Below are 14,632 nucleotides of genomic sequence, written 5' to 3'. Positions count from 1 at the left end.
TCCTCCCGCGCACCGTCATCCCCCCGCTGACACCGCGCATCCACGGGGAAGGTGGGGCATTGGGGCTCATGCTCACCTTTGGCTGAGTGTCATGGAGCATTGACGCCCCCTGGAGCCTTGCTTTCCCCGCACACGGTCATGTGTCACGGCCACGCCCACTCCTGCCGTGCCTGCTCGGGCTGTCTGTGTTCGGGGTCTTAGGACCAGGTGGCTGTGGTCATTCCTGTGCCCACTCCCCAATGTCTGCAGCATGTGCGGGCGGGGGGCTGCTGCGGTCTGCACTCTCTAGACGAGGCCACACCCTTCTCCAGAGGGGTTGTCCCCTCGAACTCCCTCCAGCAACTCAGGAGAATGTCTGTCACGCCTCATCCTGGCCACCATCTGATATTCTCACCTGTGGGTAGTGCCACGTTAGGTTTTCTGTGATTATTAATGGGGCGGAGCCCCTGCTGCTGTAGAGAACACACCCCCTGACCGAGGAAACCATCCACTTCTGTTCTCAGACTTCAGTCTCCAGAGGGCTGCGTTCCCCACAACCGTCCCATTTCATCTTAGGGACGCCCCCGTATCCCATACAGGCCAATCGCAGAACTTTGTGGTCCTCCCTCGTGTCCATACACAGAAGACCGCCCTCTGGGTTCCTAGGGCTGTGTCTGTCTGAGATGGCTCTCTAGACCAGATTCCCAGATAACCCCTGGTGGCTATGCCACATTATTTCTAGAAAGACCACTCCAGTTTCTCCTCCCCACAGTCCTGGACCCCAGTGCTCCCTCCATCAATGGCCAACGACCAGCAATCTTTGCTCGACCAAAACTTCTCCTGGGCCCATCTGCGCACTTCCTTGCAAAATCCAGTTTAGCAAGAGCCCCTGCCTTTGGCACCTGATCACCCTCCATATCTGATGACAATTCTTCACTCCCCACCCTGGTACTCGATGGCGTGCAGGAGCCCCCATCGGTTGGTTCAGCCAGAATTCCCCAGATGTCTCCTCTTACTAAGTTCCCATTCAGAAACCCCTGCACCTTGGCTATAGGTCCCTACTTGTCTCTGCTTTACTCAGAATGGAGTCCAGTCCTACCCTTGTTGCCATGGCCCTACAGAAAATGTGCTCTCTCCACTGTAACTCTGAATCCAACACTGGATACAAATGTGAGACATAATGTATCATGAGCCAAGGGTAAACCATGATAAGTGATAGGTAACATAATACATATGATCGGGAAGACAGAATACAATAGAGGTATTACTTGCTACATTATGGGGAAAAAGCACAGGAGATACTCAATTTTTTTTTTTTAAGATTTTATTTATTTATTTGACAGAGAGATAGAGAGAGAGCACAAGTAGGCAGAGTGGCAGGCAGAGGGAGAGGGAGAAGCAGGCTCTCCGCTGAGCAGGGAGCCGGACGTGGGGCTCGATCCCAGGACCCCAGGATCATGACCCGAGCCGAAGGCAGCCGCTTAACCGACTGAGCCACCCAGGCGCCCCGAGATACTCAATTTTTAATGTATTTTTTATTTTTTTAAATTTTTAAGTAGGCTCCACGCCCAACATGGGACTCGGACTCAACAACACTGAGATTAAGAGTCGCACGCTCCACCCACTGAGCCAGCCAGGCACCCCTAGATGCTCAATTTTTGAAGTTTTTTGGTAACAAATAGCATGCTTCTACTGTTTCCATTTGAGAGTTGTGTCTGTCTCATTTCTGGGGGAGCTAGGAGCTTCCCTGTGTCGCTCAGTGGCTTGTCTCCTCTGGCAGCTCTGCCCCTCCTTTGTCAATTCGAGTTCTAGGCTTCTTTTCATCATTTGGAGATTTTCAATTAAATGGATGCATTTACACTTAGTTTTTCACAGTTGCTGAAAACGGTTTTGTTTGCTTTTTGAAGTTGAAGGTGTTTGTGTTTATAGACTGCAGATTTAATTATTATTCATTCACGTATACACACAAGCTTTGCCTTTAATCCTTCTAGAACTGATCTCCACGTCAAGTGAGGCTCTAGGACCACCAGGGCAGGAGCCTTCTTCATCTTTGCACCTCCAAACTCCAAACCCCTCCTCAGTCCCGGCTCCTGCTGTCCCTGCAGCCCACCAAGGGATGGGGACAGAGGAGTGCCGGGAGTCCACCTCCCAAAGCACGGGAGACCCAGGGCCCTGGCTCTGCACAGTCAGACTCTCCTCTCGACTGCCCACTGATAGGAAACCTCTTATAGGGGAGGCACACAGGCTGCTCCTTTTCCCTCTTAATCTAGAAGTTATTTTTAATTACAAATGTAGTACATGCCCACTGCAAACTCTTGATGGATACAGATGTGTTAAGACAAGAAATCCGTCTTCCTTCCTCCTTCCCCCATCTCACCCAGGGGTAATCATTGTCCATAGTGGGGATGATGACTTCTAGAATTTTCTTAGGCCTGTTTAGGCCCTGGGCTGGATGAAGTGTGGAGGGAGGGGCATTTCAGGAAGAAAGGCTCAGTGGGGACAGGGTGGGGGGTGGAAAGACAGGATTAGGCTCCTTCAAGCCCAGAGCTGCAGACCAGAGCAGGCCTGGGGCCAGGGAGGGGAGCAGGGCAGGGGGTGAGCATATACCTGGGGTGTCCCCGTATCCCTGAAAACCATACCCACACAGCCCAGCTCCTGTTCACAGATACAGGTAAGCCCAGCTCAGACCAGGAAGGGTCAGGGCCGAAGGGCAGCCTGAGCCAAGTGAGCAGCTACTGTGAAGGTGGGAGCAAGGAGGAGGGGTCCTCCTGAGGGGCCTCCACACAGGCCCACAGAAGCCACATCCACTGGGCGACAGGAGACCCCATCCAGCCAGGAGGGCATCCGGGGGCCAGAGCAGGGAGGCATGCGGGGACAGAACACCCCTCCCTGTGCCTCAGTTTGCTCTCCTGTCAAAGGAGACAAGGGGCACGGTGTTAGAGATGTGGAGGGGCCACACAGATGGTCTTTGGAGTTTCTTTCTGAAGCCGGGGCGGGTGCAGGCAAGTCCAGCCCCTCCCAGGGCCCCTAATCGGCTCAGTCATGAGGCCCCGGCCACACAGAGGACGGTTAGGAAGGGCCTGACCTGAGCCGGACAGCTGGGCACTGTGCCCATCTGATCTGTGGTGGAGACCACAGGAACACAGGCTGGGTGTGGGGACAGGGAGTCTGGGGATGGCTTCCTGGAAGTGGGGTGCCCTGATCCCCACCCCTGCCCGGGTGAGGAGAAAACGTGGGTTTGTCCACAGGGCACCTTGGATCTGACCTGGTCCTGCTGTGGTCTGTGTGTCCCTGAGCCGGCCACTTATCACCAGGTGACAGGATGCATGGGGGGGACAAAGGGAGAGGAGGTCCAGGGCTTCGGGGTGCGCAGAAGGAGCAGGTGGGGCCCCCTCAGCCCCTCCTCCATCCTCCCCCGCTGTGGGACGGTCCAGCCTCCTCCCCAGCTGGGGGTGTCGAGGACAGGAGGGGAGAGAGGGAACGTTGTCTAAACTTGATTGTGATAGCGGCTACTTGATTGTATACATTTGTGCGACTCATTGATTTGGACATTTGCATTTTTTTTTAAGATTTTATTTATTTATTTGAGAGAGAGAGAATGAGAGAGAGTGAGCACATGAGAGGGGGTAGGCTCAGAGGGAGAAGCAGACTCCCCGCCAAGCAGGGAGTCCGATGCGGGACTGGATTCAGGGACTCCAGGATCATGACCTGAGCCGAAGGCAGTCGCTTAACCAACTGAGCCACCCAGGCGCCTGACATTTGCATTTTTTTAAAGATTTTATTTGGGGCGCCTGGGTGGCTCAGTCTGCTCGGTGTCCGCCTTTGGCTCAGGTCATGATCTCAGGGTTCTGGGATCTAGTGGGGCTCCCTGCTCAGCGGGGAGTCTGCTTCTCCCTCTCCCTCTGCTGCTCTCCCTGCTTGTGCTCTGTCGCTCACTCTTTCTAATAAATAAATAAAATCTTTAAAATATATATATTTTTTTTATTTATTTATTTGAGAGAGGGAGAGAAGGAGAGAAAGGTGGCAGCCAATAGAGGCCGCCCTCCCTTCCAGACACCAATGGGAGGGCGCGGACGCGCAGCCCCGCAGACCAATCAGGAGTGGCCTGCGTGCCCCCCGCGAGGCCGCGGTCCCTCCACGGCGCCCCCCCCCGCCCCCCCTGCGGAGAGCCGGCGGCGTGGGGGGAGGGGGGCTGCGGGGGGCTGCGGGGGCGGGAGCGGGACGCCACGAGGGGCGGGGCTGCGCAGAGGGGCGGGGCGCTGCGGGGAGGAGGGGCTGCGGAGAGCTGCGAGGGCCGACGCAGGGCGTGCGGGCGGCGGGTCAAGGAGCGAGGCGCTTCCAGCCTTCTCCGGCTGCGCCCCGCGCTGCTGGGGTCTGCGCTCACTCGGCGGGTGTCCCCGTGCCCCGGGGAGCCAGGCGTTATCTTCCAAATTTGTAGCCGCCGCTGCCTAGGGGGAGCCCTAGGCCTCTCCTTTGAGGGCTGGCCCCGCCCACACCTGCCGCCCGGACGACTACCAGCACGCAGAGCACCCCTCGGGGCCTCTGCCTGGGACAAGTGCGGGTGCTGCCCCTCTCCGCGACGTTTTGGAAAAACTGGCCAGAAGATACCAACCATTTATTCCTTGCAGGTGGGTGCTGGCGGCCCCCAGGCATCCCCCACCCCCGCAACTCGTGCTTCCATCCTGGCCCCAGCTCTTTGCCTTAAACAGGTGCAAGGCAAACTGCCAGCCTCCCTTTCCCGTTCTCTCCGCTAAAGCCAGGACTTGGGCTCCAGTGGTCAGCTGGCCACATGGGGGCGGGTGGGAACAGGGAGCACGGAGCAGGGTCGGGGGGAGGGAGGATGAGTGCGAGAGGCAGGGTCAACAGGACAGAAGGGAGAAGTGGTGCACAAGAACATGGGAGAAAGATGTAAGAATGCAGACCGATTAGAGGGGAGGGGAGGGGTCAGCCCCTGCGAAAGTTCCTCCCTCGGAGCAGGTGGCGCTGGATCCACGCCCGGTAGGCAGACACCCTGGCATACACCCCCGGGAGTCTGGGCTCAGCGCATCCCCTGCTGAAGCTCACCACTGCCGCCTGCACCCAGCGCCTGTCTCTGAGCTGACAGACCAGGGGGCCCCCGGAGTCGCCCTGAAAGAAGCAAGAATAACAAACAGGTCCAGTGGGACTCGGGTCTGTGCAGCAGGGGTGGGAGCTCTCAGACTGAGGCTAACATCAGGGAGCTTGTCAGAGGGGGCCGGATGCTAAGGCAAGGGGAGGACACACAGGGCAAGCTCCCTTGGGGCTCCAGGTAGCAGGTGTGGTAGCCCCGAGTTTCCATCTTGAAGAGGTTCCTCCTTGCAATCTGCATATCAGCTCTAGCTGCCTCTTTTTTTTGTTTGTAACAGCTGAGGACCCTGAGGTTCAGAGAGGTCAAGCAATTTGCTGAAGGTCGCACAGCTAGTAAAAGCAGTGCTGAGATGTAGTCACTTTGTTATTATTATTATTGTTGTTGTTATTATCCAAAGCCTGCCTGCTTGTTCCGATGCACACTGCCTCCCTTACAAGATGCATGGCGTCTCTGGGTCTGGACCCCTGTCCCTCTAGCCCCTGCAGGAGCTGCTCACCTCCCTGTGACAGCTGGAGCCCACACTTTCTGCTTTTTATTGTCAGGATGGCTCTGGACTCGTTCTTACAAGAAATCTTTGTCAAGTTCCAGCTCCAAGCCAGACGCTGTTCCACCTTGGGTGAGAAAAGTCCCCAACCTCGTGGAGCTAGATCGTAAGATGCCACCCCTGCCCCAAGTCCAGGATCCAGCCTGCTTCCCAGGGTCACTTAGGATTAGAGAGGGGACCTGGGAGAGCCTTTTGCTAAGCACGGAGGAGGTGTGTCACTGCTTCCCTGTGAAAGGGGGCTCTGCACCCTCACTCCCACTGCATTTACGGGGAAACTGAGGCCTACAGGTGTCCAGTGACTCTCCAGGACCCCACAGTGAATCAGGGGCAGGAACATAGGCCAGAGGGGACTGACCTCGCAGAATCCCTTTTGGCCCTGGACGTAGCCAGCACAGAGCATCTCCTTGGTGATGGGCTCCAGGTGGTAGGCCAACGATGCGCACATCTACCTCCCACAGCCTATGGGGCTCAGGCAGGGCCACTGTGGGACACAGGGGACAGCGGCTGAGGGGCCCTCAGGGACCGCGAGGTGGTGTGCCGCTCTCTGTGAAGAGCTAAGAGTAGCGGCTCCACGGTTCTCTCCCCAGGGCCCACATTCCTATCATCTGGGCCGGGAGGAAGATGCCAGGCCACAGCAGGGCTGAGCAGTGCAGGATGAGGCCTGGGCCGGCCTCTACGTTGAGGTGAGGGGCAGAGAGAAGACTGGGGTGACTCACTGCACCCTTGCATGCCTTCAGCTCAGGGCAGCTCCCTGTGCCCCAGCCCCCAGCCCCTTGCCCCTCACTCACCATTCTGCCGGATGTCCCCCCAGCCGGTCACCCAGCAGAGGGTGCCTGTGGGAAAGTCGGAGCCCGGTGGAGCCAGAGGGATGGGTCTGATGGCGCTGGAGAAGGGCACAGGGCGGGCCAGCTTCAGCAGAGTCATGTCGCCACCCTGAAGGGCGTCCCCATTGGAGGGGTGCTGGATGACGCGGACGGCAGCCACAGAGACGGAGTCCCGGGGACTGGGATACAGCACAGCCTCTCCCAGCTGGATGCTCAGGTCCTGCAGATTCGTGAAGCTGGGCAGGAAGCAGAAAGGACATGGTGGGCTCTGAGGGCGGTGGTCCAGTGGCTCCGGCTTCACCCAGCTAGCTCTCCTGGGGAGAGGGCATGGCACTGAAGGACCATCTGCTCTACCCTGGCCCTCTGAGTCAGATCCAGGCATGAGGAACACAGGGCACATCCTCTGGGCACTTGTCCCCAGGAAACCCCGTCTGGCAGGGAAAGACTCCCATGTAAACTCCAGCTCCAGGTGACAGGTGGTTCAGCCTTTGACTGTGGAGAGTCCTCCATGCAGCAGGGCCTATACTGGTGGGGACGGAGTGGACACAGCCCTGCTCTTCCTGGGCCAGACAGCCGGGCACAGTGCTGAGATGGCCGGGGGGGGGCTGGGGGGGCAGGTTGGGCTGCACTGGAGTGGTGGGCAGGGAGACAACGTTCTCGGCAGGGGCAGGGGTACAAGTTGGGGGAGCTGCATTTGGGGGGCTGCGGAACTCATGGAGCACGTCAGCAGGCCACCTCCCTGGCATCTGAGGACAGCAGGTGGGCAGTGACCTGGGAGGGGCCATTTGAAAGCACAAAGGAGGCAGGAACTTGTTGATGAAAGTGTTTTGAGTTCCTCAGGGAGCTGCTCTCTCTGGGCCTGATGCCTATGACCGATGGAGGGCTACATTGTCCCAGCAGGACTGCCCCTAACCCCAGTGTCCCTTTTCTCAGGGTCCACATCCCGCATCTGCCTCTTGCGTATCATTTGGTCTTAAGCAAATTACTCACCTCTCTGTGCCTCAGTTTCCCATCCTGGAACATGGGGGTAAAAGTATCTACCTAAGGCGGTTGTCCTGAGTGTGCTTGGGACGGTGCCCTGCGGCAGGAAGCCCCCAGTAACCGTCGGCCATGATTTCCAGGACTGGACGTCTACTGAGGACATCCCAGGAACAGCCCCAGCACCAACAGAATTGTGAAAGGCTTATTTACCCCAAGATGACACCTGGGACCAGCCGATTATACTTTAATTATTGCATCTGCTAAGGTTAAGTTGACACCATAGCTCAGCTTCAGGAGGGACCAACCTTGATTGTGAATTCTCTTTATATAGAATTCAGTACCCGATTGTTTTATGATAGTTTGATTCTGCTTTTTTCGTTTTCAAGTATCGTCAGAGGGCATCTAGCTCTTGAAATACTCTCTACTTTCTCGTACACCTGTGCTGAGCAGCATGATAACAATCGCTGAAACGGGGAGCAATGCAGGTGTCCACGGACAGAGGAATGAATGTACAAAACACTGCCCATCCGCACAGCGGGATAACATCCAGCGATAGAAAAGAGAGAATTTCTGACACTTGCTATAACAACATGGGTGACCCTTGAAGACCTGCTCGGTGCAACTGGCCCGATTCCGGAGAATATGCATTGCAGGATTCGGCTTCGATGAGGTCCCTGCGATCGTCAGAACCATGGAGATGGGAAGTGGAGGGTGGGTGACGGGCCGGGGAGGGTGGGCGTGAGTGCTTAGTGGGGACAGAGCTTCAGTTTGGGAAGACGGAGGAGTTCCTGGGGAGGGGGAGGAGGTGGTTACTCAACAGTGTGAACTGTGGGCTGAGAAGGGATCGAGATGATCAATTTTATGTTGTGCATTTAACCAGAGTTCCAAAAATTGGAAAAAAGTTCCTGACTTCCAAGTATTGTCAAATAATTAAAGTTTGTTTTCTTTCCTAGTTTGAAGGGAATGGCCAGCGTCTGAGGCACAGTCCTGGAGGGGAGAGCCAGGTGCAGGCACCAGGCCTGCCTGCGGGGCTCCGAGCCGCCTGCCAGTGGCAGAAAAGGCCGGGGAGCCCCGTGGGCCCGGGTGCTGCTCCAGACCCACAGTTCTCTTCCCCGCACAGCTGCCCCAGGGCATCTCACGGCCCGGGCTGCCCGGTGTGGGGAGGCAGGACTCACCTGGAGACGCAGTGGGCGGCGGTCAGCACCCACCGGTGGCTGATAAGACCGCCTCCACAGATGTGCTGCCCCTGGTCTCGGAGGCTGACCTGCCAGGGCCACTGCCGGGGCGCTGCCGCCATACCCCCAACGATACGGGCCTCCGGGCTGAAGCTCCTCCCTGGTGGAGAGACAGGGTCACCGGCTGGCCTCCTCTGGGGAAACAGGGCCCGGTGGGGGGCCGGAGAGCTGGACCCTCCTCCCACCTCCACCGCAGATTCGATAGCCCACACTCAGCTTTCTGAGTTGCAAACGGCACTGCCCAGTGGAACTTTCTACAGCGATGGGCATGCTCTGTACCGTGGTCCAGTGCAGTCCAGTGCGGTCCAGGCCCCTGGCCACGGGAAGGAAGTGTGCCCTGGGACTGAGGAGCTGAATTTTTCATCGTAATTGTAAGTAATCTAGACGTCAGCAGCCCCCGTGGGTGGCTGGTGGCACCAGGTTGGAGAAGGAGGCAGACCTCCAGTCTCCCTGCCCCTGGACGGCATTTCCACCGCTGTGATTTTGAAGCTTAAATGACACAAGTCAGGGGAAAGCCCTGCATGTGGTTCTGGCATGCGGTGGCGGCGGGCAGGGCACCAGGAAGCCTCGATTTACCATTCTCTGCCTCGACTTCCTCCTGAGTCCCACGCAGAGGAGCTGCTCCAAGGGAAAGGACTCTGAGAGCTGAAGGTTACCGAAGGGCATGTGTGCGTGACGATTCTCGCACACAGACCAGCGGGGTACAAGCTGTGCAGCCCGTAGGACAGTTTGGATCGAATATGTGCCCCCCACCCCCACCCCATCTCCCAGGGAGCTGGGAAGCAAGGAGCCCAGGAGGGACCATGGAGTGTGCATGTGGCTGGAGAAGGCCCCGGCTCGGAGGAGGCGTGGACTGGGTCCCCACGGTCAGAGGTCCGGGTTCCAGGCAGATGGGCGCTCTGGCTGTGGGACTCACCCCTTTCTCCCAGGAAGGGGAGCACAAGGAGCACCGGAAGGAGCCACATCTGTAGACAGAGGCAGGATGGAGAGTGTTGGAGCCCCGGCCAGCACTGGGGGCTGCAGGACCAGCCTCCCCGCAGGTCTCCCCACTGCAAAGACCAAGGGCTCCAGAGAGGACGAACCAGGTGGCCCCTAGCGTGTCCTCTGCCAGCATCATCCCTGTGACCCTGGCCTTGTGGGGGTCACACCACCCCAGTCCCGGGAATGACCACAGGAAGAGACGGGGGCTGGGGCTGGAGAGGTAAAGCCTGCCCCTCCTGCTCTCCGAAGACCCTCTCCTTATCTGGACAGACGTGTACCAGGGCCCAGCGGAGACTCCAGGTTCTCCGTGAGCCTTGGTGGCGTCTGACTCTGGCATGATGTCACCATGGCCTGGAGCTACACCCAGCCCCTCCCCCTTGGCCTCCCACCTCTTCCCTGTCCCTGGCGGTTCTGACGCCTGCAGTCCTGCTCTCAGCTCTGTTCCCTTCTGCCCTGCATGCGGGGAAGAGGGCCTGGTCCCTCCCTGGCCCCCCGGCCCAGCCCCAAGCTCCGGGACCCGGCCGCCCCAGTGAGGCAAGGCCACACAGGTGGTCAGGGATCAGGCTTCAGGCAACGGGGTGGGATTTGAGGTAAGAAGCCCAGGCAGAGTGACCTTCAGCATCTGCCTGGTCCAGGTGCAGAACAAACACGGAGCAGGAAGGACCAGGAGGTTCCGGGAGCCACGGCTCTATTGATTCTGGCGAAGCCAGAGACACCGAAGCCTGTCTTATCTCGGGCAGTCACTCCCTTCCTGCCCCTGCCCAAGGGCTCCCTGCAAACACCATCCTTCCAGGGAGCTGGTGGGAGGTGGAAGGAGGGACCAACAGAGGCCGAGGGGCAGCCACGGGGCGAGAGGTCTGTTACTTCACAGAGCGGCCGGACCGTGCTGGGCGGGCAGCCCTCCGTCGCTCGCTGGGCCCCCCGTAAATGCAGGAATGTGTGCTGGGGACTTTGGGTGTTTGATCATGTTCACGTACACAAACATAATTCCACCCCCGTTACCAGTGGAAGTACACAGCTCAATGCCATTTAGCCCATTCCCACTGCTGCCTGCCCACCCGCCATCGGGCTCCAGGATGTTTTGCCCCCACCAAGGGCCACTCAGCCGTCCCCTCCCCAGCCCCAGGGCTGCGGCCCCAGAGTGGAGCCGACACAGATCCTCGCTTGCCCTTCCCAGGCCTGGAAGGACACCGGCCCCTGCGCGCAGCCCTCTGCACATCAGGGCTGGGGGACACACTCCCACGGAAAGCCACGTTGCCCGTGGTCAGCCCATCCCACAAAGACTCTGGCCACACCCGGGTCATTCCTCAAGCTCTTTAATCTGAAAGACAGCGCAGTGAGGCACCCTCTGCCCCAGAGGCCTCCAGCCCCGCTCCCCAGCATCCTCCTGCTCTATCCGCCACCAGTCGGGGAGGCCGGGGACACTGAGAAGGTGGAGCCCAGACCAGGGCGAGTGGGGCTGAGGCTGAAACAGCAGGCCTTGGGAGAAGGCAGGAGCCGCTGCTCCCAGCTGGGTCAGGGGCACCTCCAGATCTGCCGCGTGATCCAGGGCACGTAGGTCTGGATGCGCGCGTAGACCCCGGGAATGTCGCGCAGGGCACAGCCGTAGCCCCAGCTGACCACTCCTACCAAGTACCAAGTGCCCTTCGCCTTGCAGACCAGAGGGCCTCCAGAGTTGCCCTGTGGGAGGAGAGGGAGGGCTGAGTGGCCGCCAGCAGCCGGGGCGGGACAGGGGGCGGAGATGGGGTGGGACTCACGTAGCAGGAGTCCGGGCCCTCAGTCCCCGTGCACAGCATGTCGTCCTGGATGATCTTCCCCTGCTGGCCCTGTCCAGAGGCGTTGTGGTACAGCTGGTCACGGACGGCATTCTCCACCACCTGCACCCTCACCTGCTGCAGGCGTTAAGGGGGGGGCTGTGACTCTGGGAGAGGCGACCAGAGGTTGGCAGCACGTCCTGCCCGGCCACCTGGGGCCCCGCGGGGCGCAGCCTCCCCCTGGCAGGCCGCTGTGGGGCCCCCCGGGGCGCAGGAGGCCCTGCCCACCTCTGAATTCCTAAGACTCTGCCGACAGAACGACCAGAAAGAAAACAGAAGGGTGAGTTTTTCTGGTTTTCTCCCCAAAATATCTCCTTTTAAAGTGGAAATAAATAAGCATTTGCATTTCCCCATCCCAAGACTGAGCCCTGAGCTCAGTCTGCCTGTCAGCCAGTCACAGAACCATCCCGCCTGGGGGGGCCGGATCTCCCTCCCGAGTGGAGTGCATGGCGCGGGGGTGGGGGCACTGATGTGCGAGCAGCCCCTTCTCTTTCCTTTCTGGAACCTGCAACCCCCTGCCCGCCAGGAGTTCCCGGGGATGACAGGCTTGGGAAAGGCCCCGCCCGACCCCCGCCCCCCACACACGGTGCATCCTGATGGTGCCCCAGCCAGTCACCCAGCACCAGTCCTCTGGGGTGACCTCAAGCTGGGCTGACGAGAGCCTGACCGGCTTGACGTTAGCGGTGCCCTCCACAGTCTGACAGCTGGAGCAGGGCGACATCCGCGCCCACATTGGCGTAGTTGCAGTTGGGGTGGATGATGACGCGGCTCACATTCAGCAGCCTCCTGCCCCCATAGAGATACACGTCCCCGGCATGGATGCTGTAGGCTGAGGGGTCGGTGTCCTTCCTGGGGTCAAAAAGAAGCCACAGAGGTGGGTCCTCCTAGGGCAGCCCCCTGGGCACCGCGGGGAGGGGAGTGGCAATTCCAGGCAGAATCCTACCGTGAACCCAGGTTTCCCACCTCCTGATTCCCCCCACGTCCCACCCAGAGCTGGACAGCAGCACGTGGGACTCACCGGAAAATGCAGTGGGCGGCGGTCAGCACCCACCAGGGGCGGATGAGGGAGCCCCCGCAGATGTGCACCCAGGAGGCCCAGTGGTAAGCGTAGATTCTCAGGCTGACCTGCCACTCCACTTCCCCTGGGGGGCATTGTGGCCACCGATGATGCCCACCAGCTCCTGATCAGGGCTGGACGCTGAGGAAGCAACAGGAGACGGTGCTGAGCCCGGCTGCCCCCACTTAGGCCCTCCTGGAGTGGCCGGAGGAGCTGTGTGCAGATGAGCTGCCACAAGGCCTCCCAGCGGCTGGAACTAGAGACAAGGTTACAGGAGCCTCTGGAGAAGGGAGGGGTCCCGTGGGGTCAGGACTCCCCTGGGGTCCCAGCAGTGGAGCTCCCCAGGAGGAAGAGGGCCAGAAGCAACACCGGCGGCATGTGCAGGGGGAGAGGGTGTGGAGGGACGGCTGGGACTCAGGCCCCGGGCTCAGGGATAGAGAGGGCCCAGAGCCTCTGCAGGTGTCTGGGAGGGGCCAGCACCCCTACCTTGCCTGGACTCCATGGGCCTCTGCGCTGGGGGCCTCCTGCGCCCCTTTGTCTCTTGGCCACAGGAAGTAGGCAGGCAGCTTGGTCAGCCCTCCACTTGGAGGGGAGGTTGGGGAAGAAGGGCAGTCGGGTGCCAGGTTGAACCCATTGGTGGCTGCCCGCCTGGGTACGCCGTCCCCCGGCCCTTCCCCAAGCTGAGGCTCATCCTGAGCCATGTGGAGTGGCCGTCCCGCCGATATCTCCAACAGAGCAGAGCCGCTGGGAGGGTTGGGGCGGGAGAGGGGGCGGTGCCCACAGCTGTGCCCACTCGCCCCAAGGCAGCCTCCTGCACCCCCATGAGCTAACGCTTGAACCAGGGGCCAGGGAGGCACCCTTCCTCACCCCCAGCTCTGAGCACAGGTTGCCACGTTCCACAGGCCTCAGGCAGGTGGCAACGTATCGGGCAGAGCTTCTACCCCACGGTCGGCGGACTCCCAGATCCCAGGGCACCTCACATACACCGTTCCCAGTTCATGTGGTCTCCAAAAGGAGGGGGGTCTTTGCTTCCGTAGAGAGGGCCACAGAGAATCAGCAAAGCTGGAGACCAGATTAACCTGAGGCCGATTCCTCATCACACACCTGGAGATTGAGGCCCGGGGAGCCCTGCACCCCCACACCCAGCCCAGGGCCTGTGGCCCACCCCCAGCTCACTCTGATGCTTCCTCATGACACATCTGAGCAGCAGAAGCCCCAGAACCCATGGCAGGCCCAGCCCCGGGTGCTTCTCCCCCCACCTGCCCCACTTTTCGACCAGTGCAGACTCATGCTCTTCCCCCATGTTGGCCTGGCCCGTCGGGGCAGGTGCAATGTCCTACAGGGGCGTCCCCACCTGGGGACAGCCTCCACCCCTGTGCCCCCATCCTGAGTGGCCTGCACACCCCCTGCCCTGCTGGGCCCTCTCTCCTGTGTCAGGAGCAAGCTGTGTCTCAGCTTCTCCAAGGGTGACTCAGGAAGATGATGCCTGAGCCCCATTCAGAGCTTCCTGTCCCCTGAGCTCCAAGCTCAGAACAGCCTCTGTGGTCAGTGGTGACAGTGATTCGGAGTGGCTCAGAGCCACTGGGCCTCAGGAACCCGAGGGAAGGTGACCAGGGAGACGGCACACCTTGACCTAGAGCCACCTCCAGTGGGGACAGAAGGACAGAGGGCCACGATAGGGTCCCCGTGCCAGGTAGCCCAGCCCAGCCCTGTTTGTCCAGGGCACATGGGCACAGGGCAATGGAGTGGACAGAGTGAGCCCAGGGGACCCCAAGAGGCATGCTTGGGTGGAGAAGCCTGGGTCCCTAGTCTTGGAGAGCCCCATGCTAAACATGGCAGCATGTGGGCAGGCGGAGTGGGCAAGGATACTTCTGGAATTGGTGAACAGGAGTCTAAGCACTGCACCCCAGCCTTTGAGGTGAGGCTTGGGCTGTTCCAAGCATGGCTGAGACCTACGGCCCATCAGAGAAAGCTTTGCATCCAGCATCCGGGAAGAGAGAAGAGGGAGGATGTGGGTCACTGAGGGAAAATGGCCTTCTAGAGAGGCATGGAAGGAGGGGGCACTGGTGCTCTGGCCTCTTCCCAACTCAGAGCCAGGCTCTGATGGAGG

The 14,632-nt window shown here is 59.8% G+C and overlaps 1 long non-coding RNA gene across 2 annotated transcripts; it reads left to right on the top strand.

The window, feature by feature from the left end:
• The first annotated feature begins 4,260 nt into the window (after positions 1-4,260).
• On the top strand, positions 4,261-13,770 carry LOC118530119 (uncharacterized). Of its 2 annotated transcripts, XR_004914464.2 has the most exons (6): positions 4,261-4,607; positions 5,629-5,702; positions 6,218-6,313; positions 6,442-8,146; positions 8,389-12,339; positions 12,457-13,770. It is a non-coding gene; the product is annotated as an uncharacterized LOC118530119 (long non-coding RNA). The 2 variants fall into 2 exon arrangements; XR_004914465.2 differs by lacking the exon at positions 6,218-6,313.
• Positions 13,771-14,632: the final 862 nt, after the last annotated feature.

Source organism: Halichoerus grypus, chromosome 6 (assembly GCF_964656455.1).
Source record: "Halichoerus grypus chromosome 6, mHalGry1.hap1.1, whole genome shotgun sequence".
NCBI lineage: Eukaryota > Metazoa > Chordata > Mammalia > Carnivora > Phocidae > Halichoerus > Halichoerus grypus.
The sequence above is the reverse complement of the archived record's forward strand: the minus strand, read 5'-3'. Positions and strand labels throughout refer to the sequence as shown.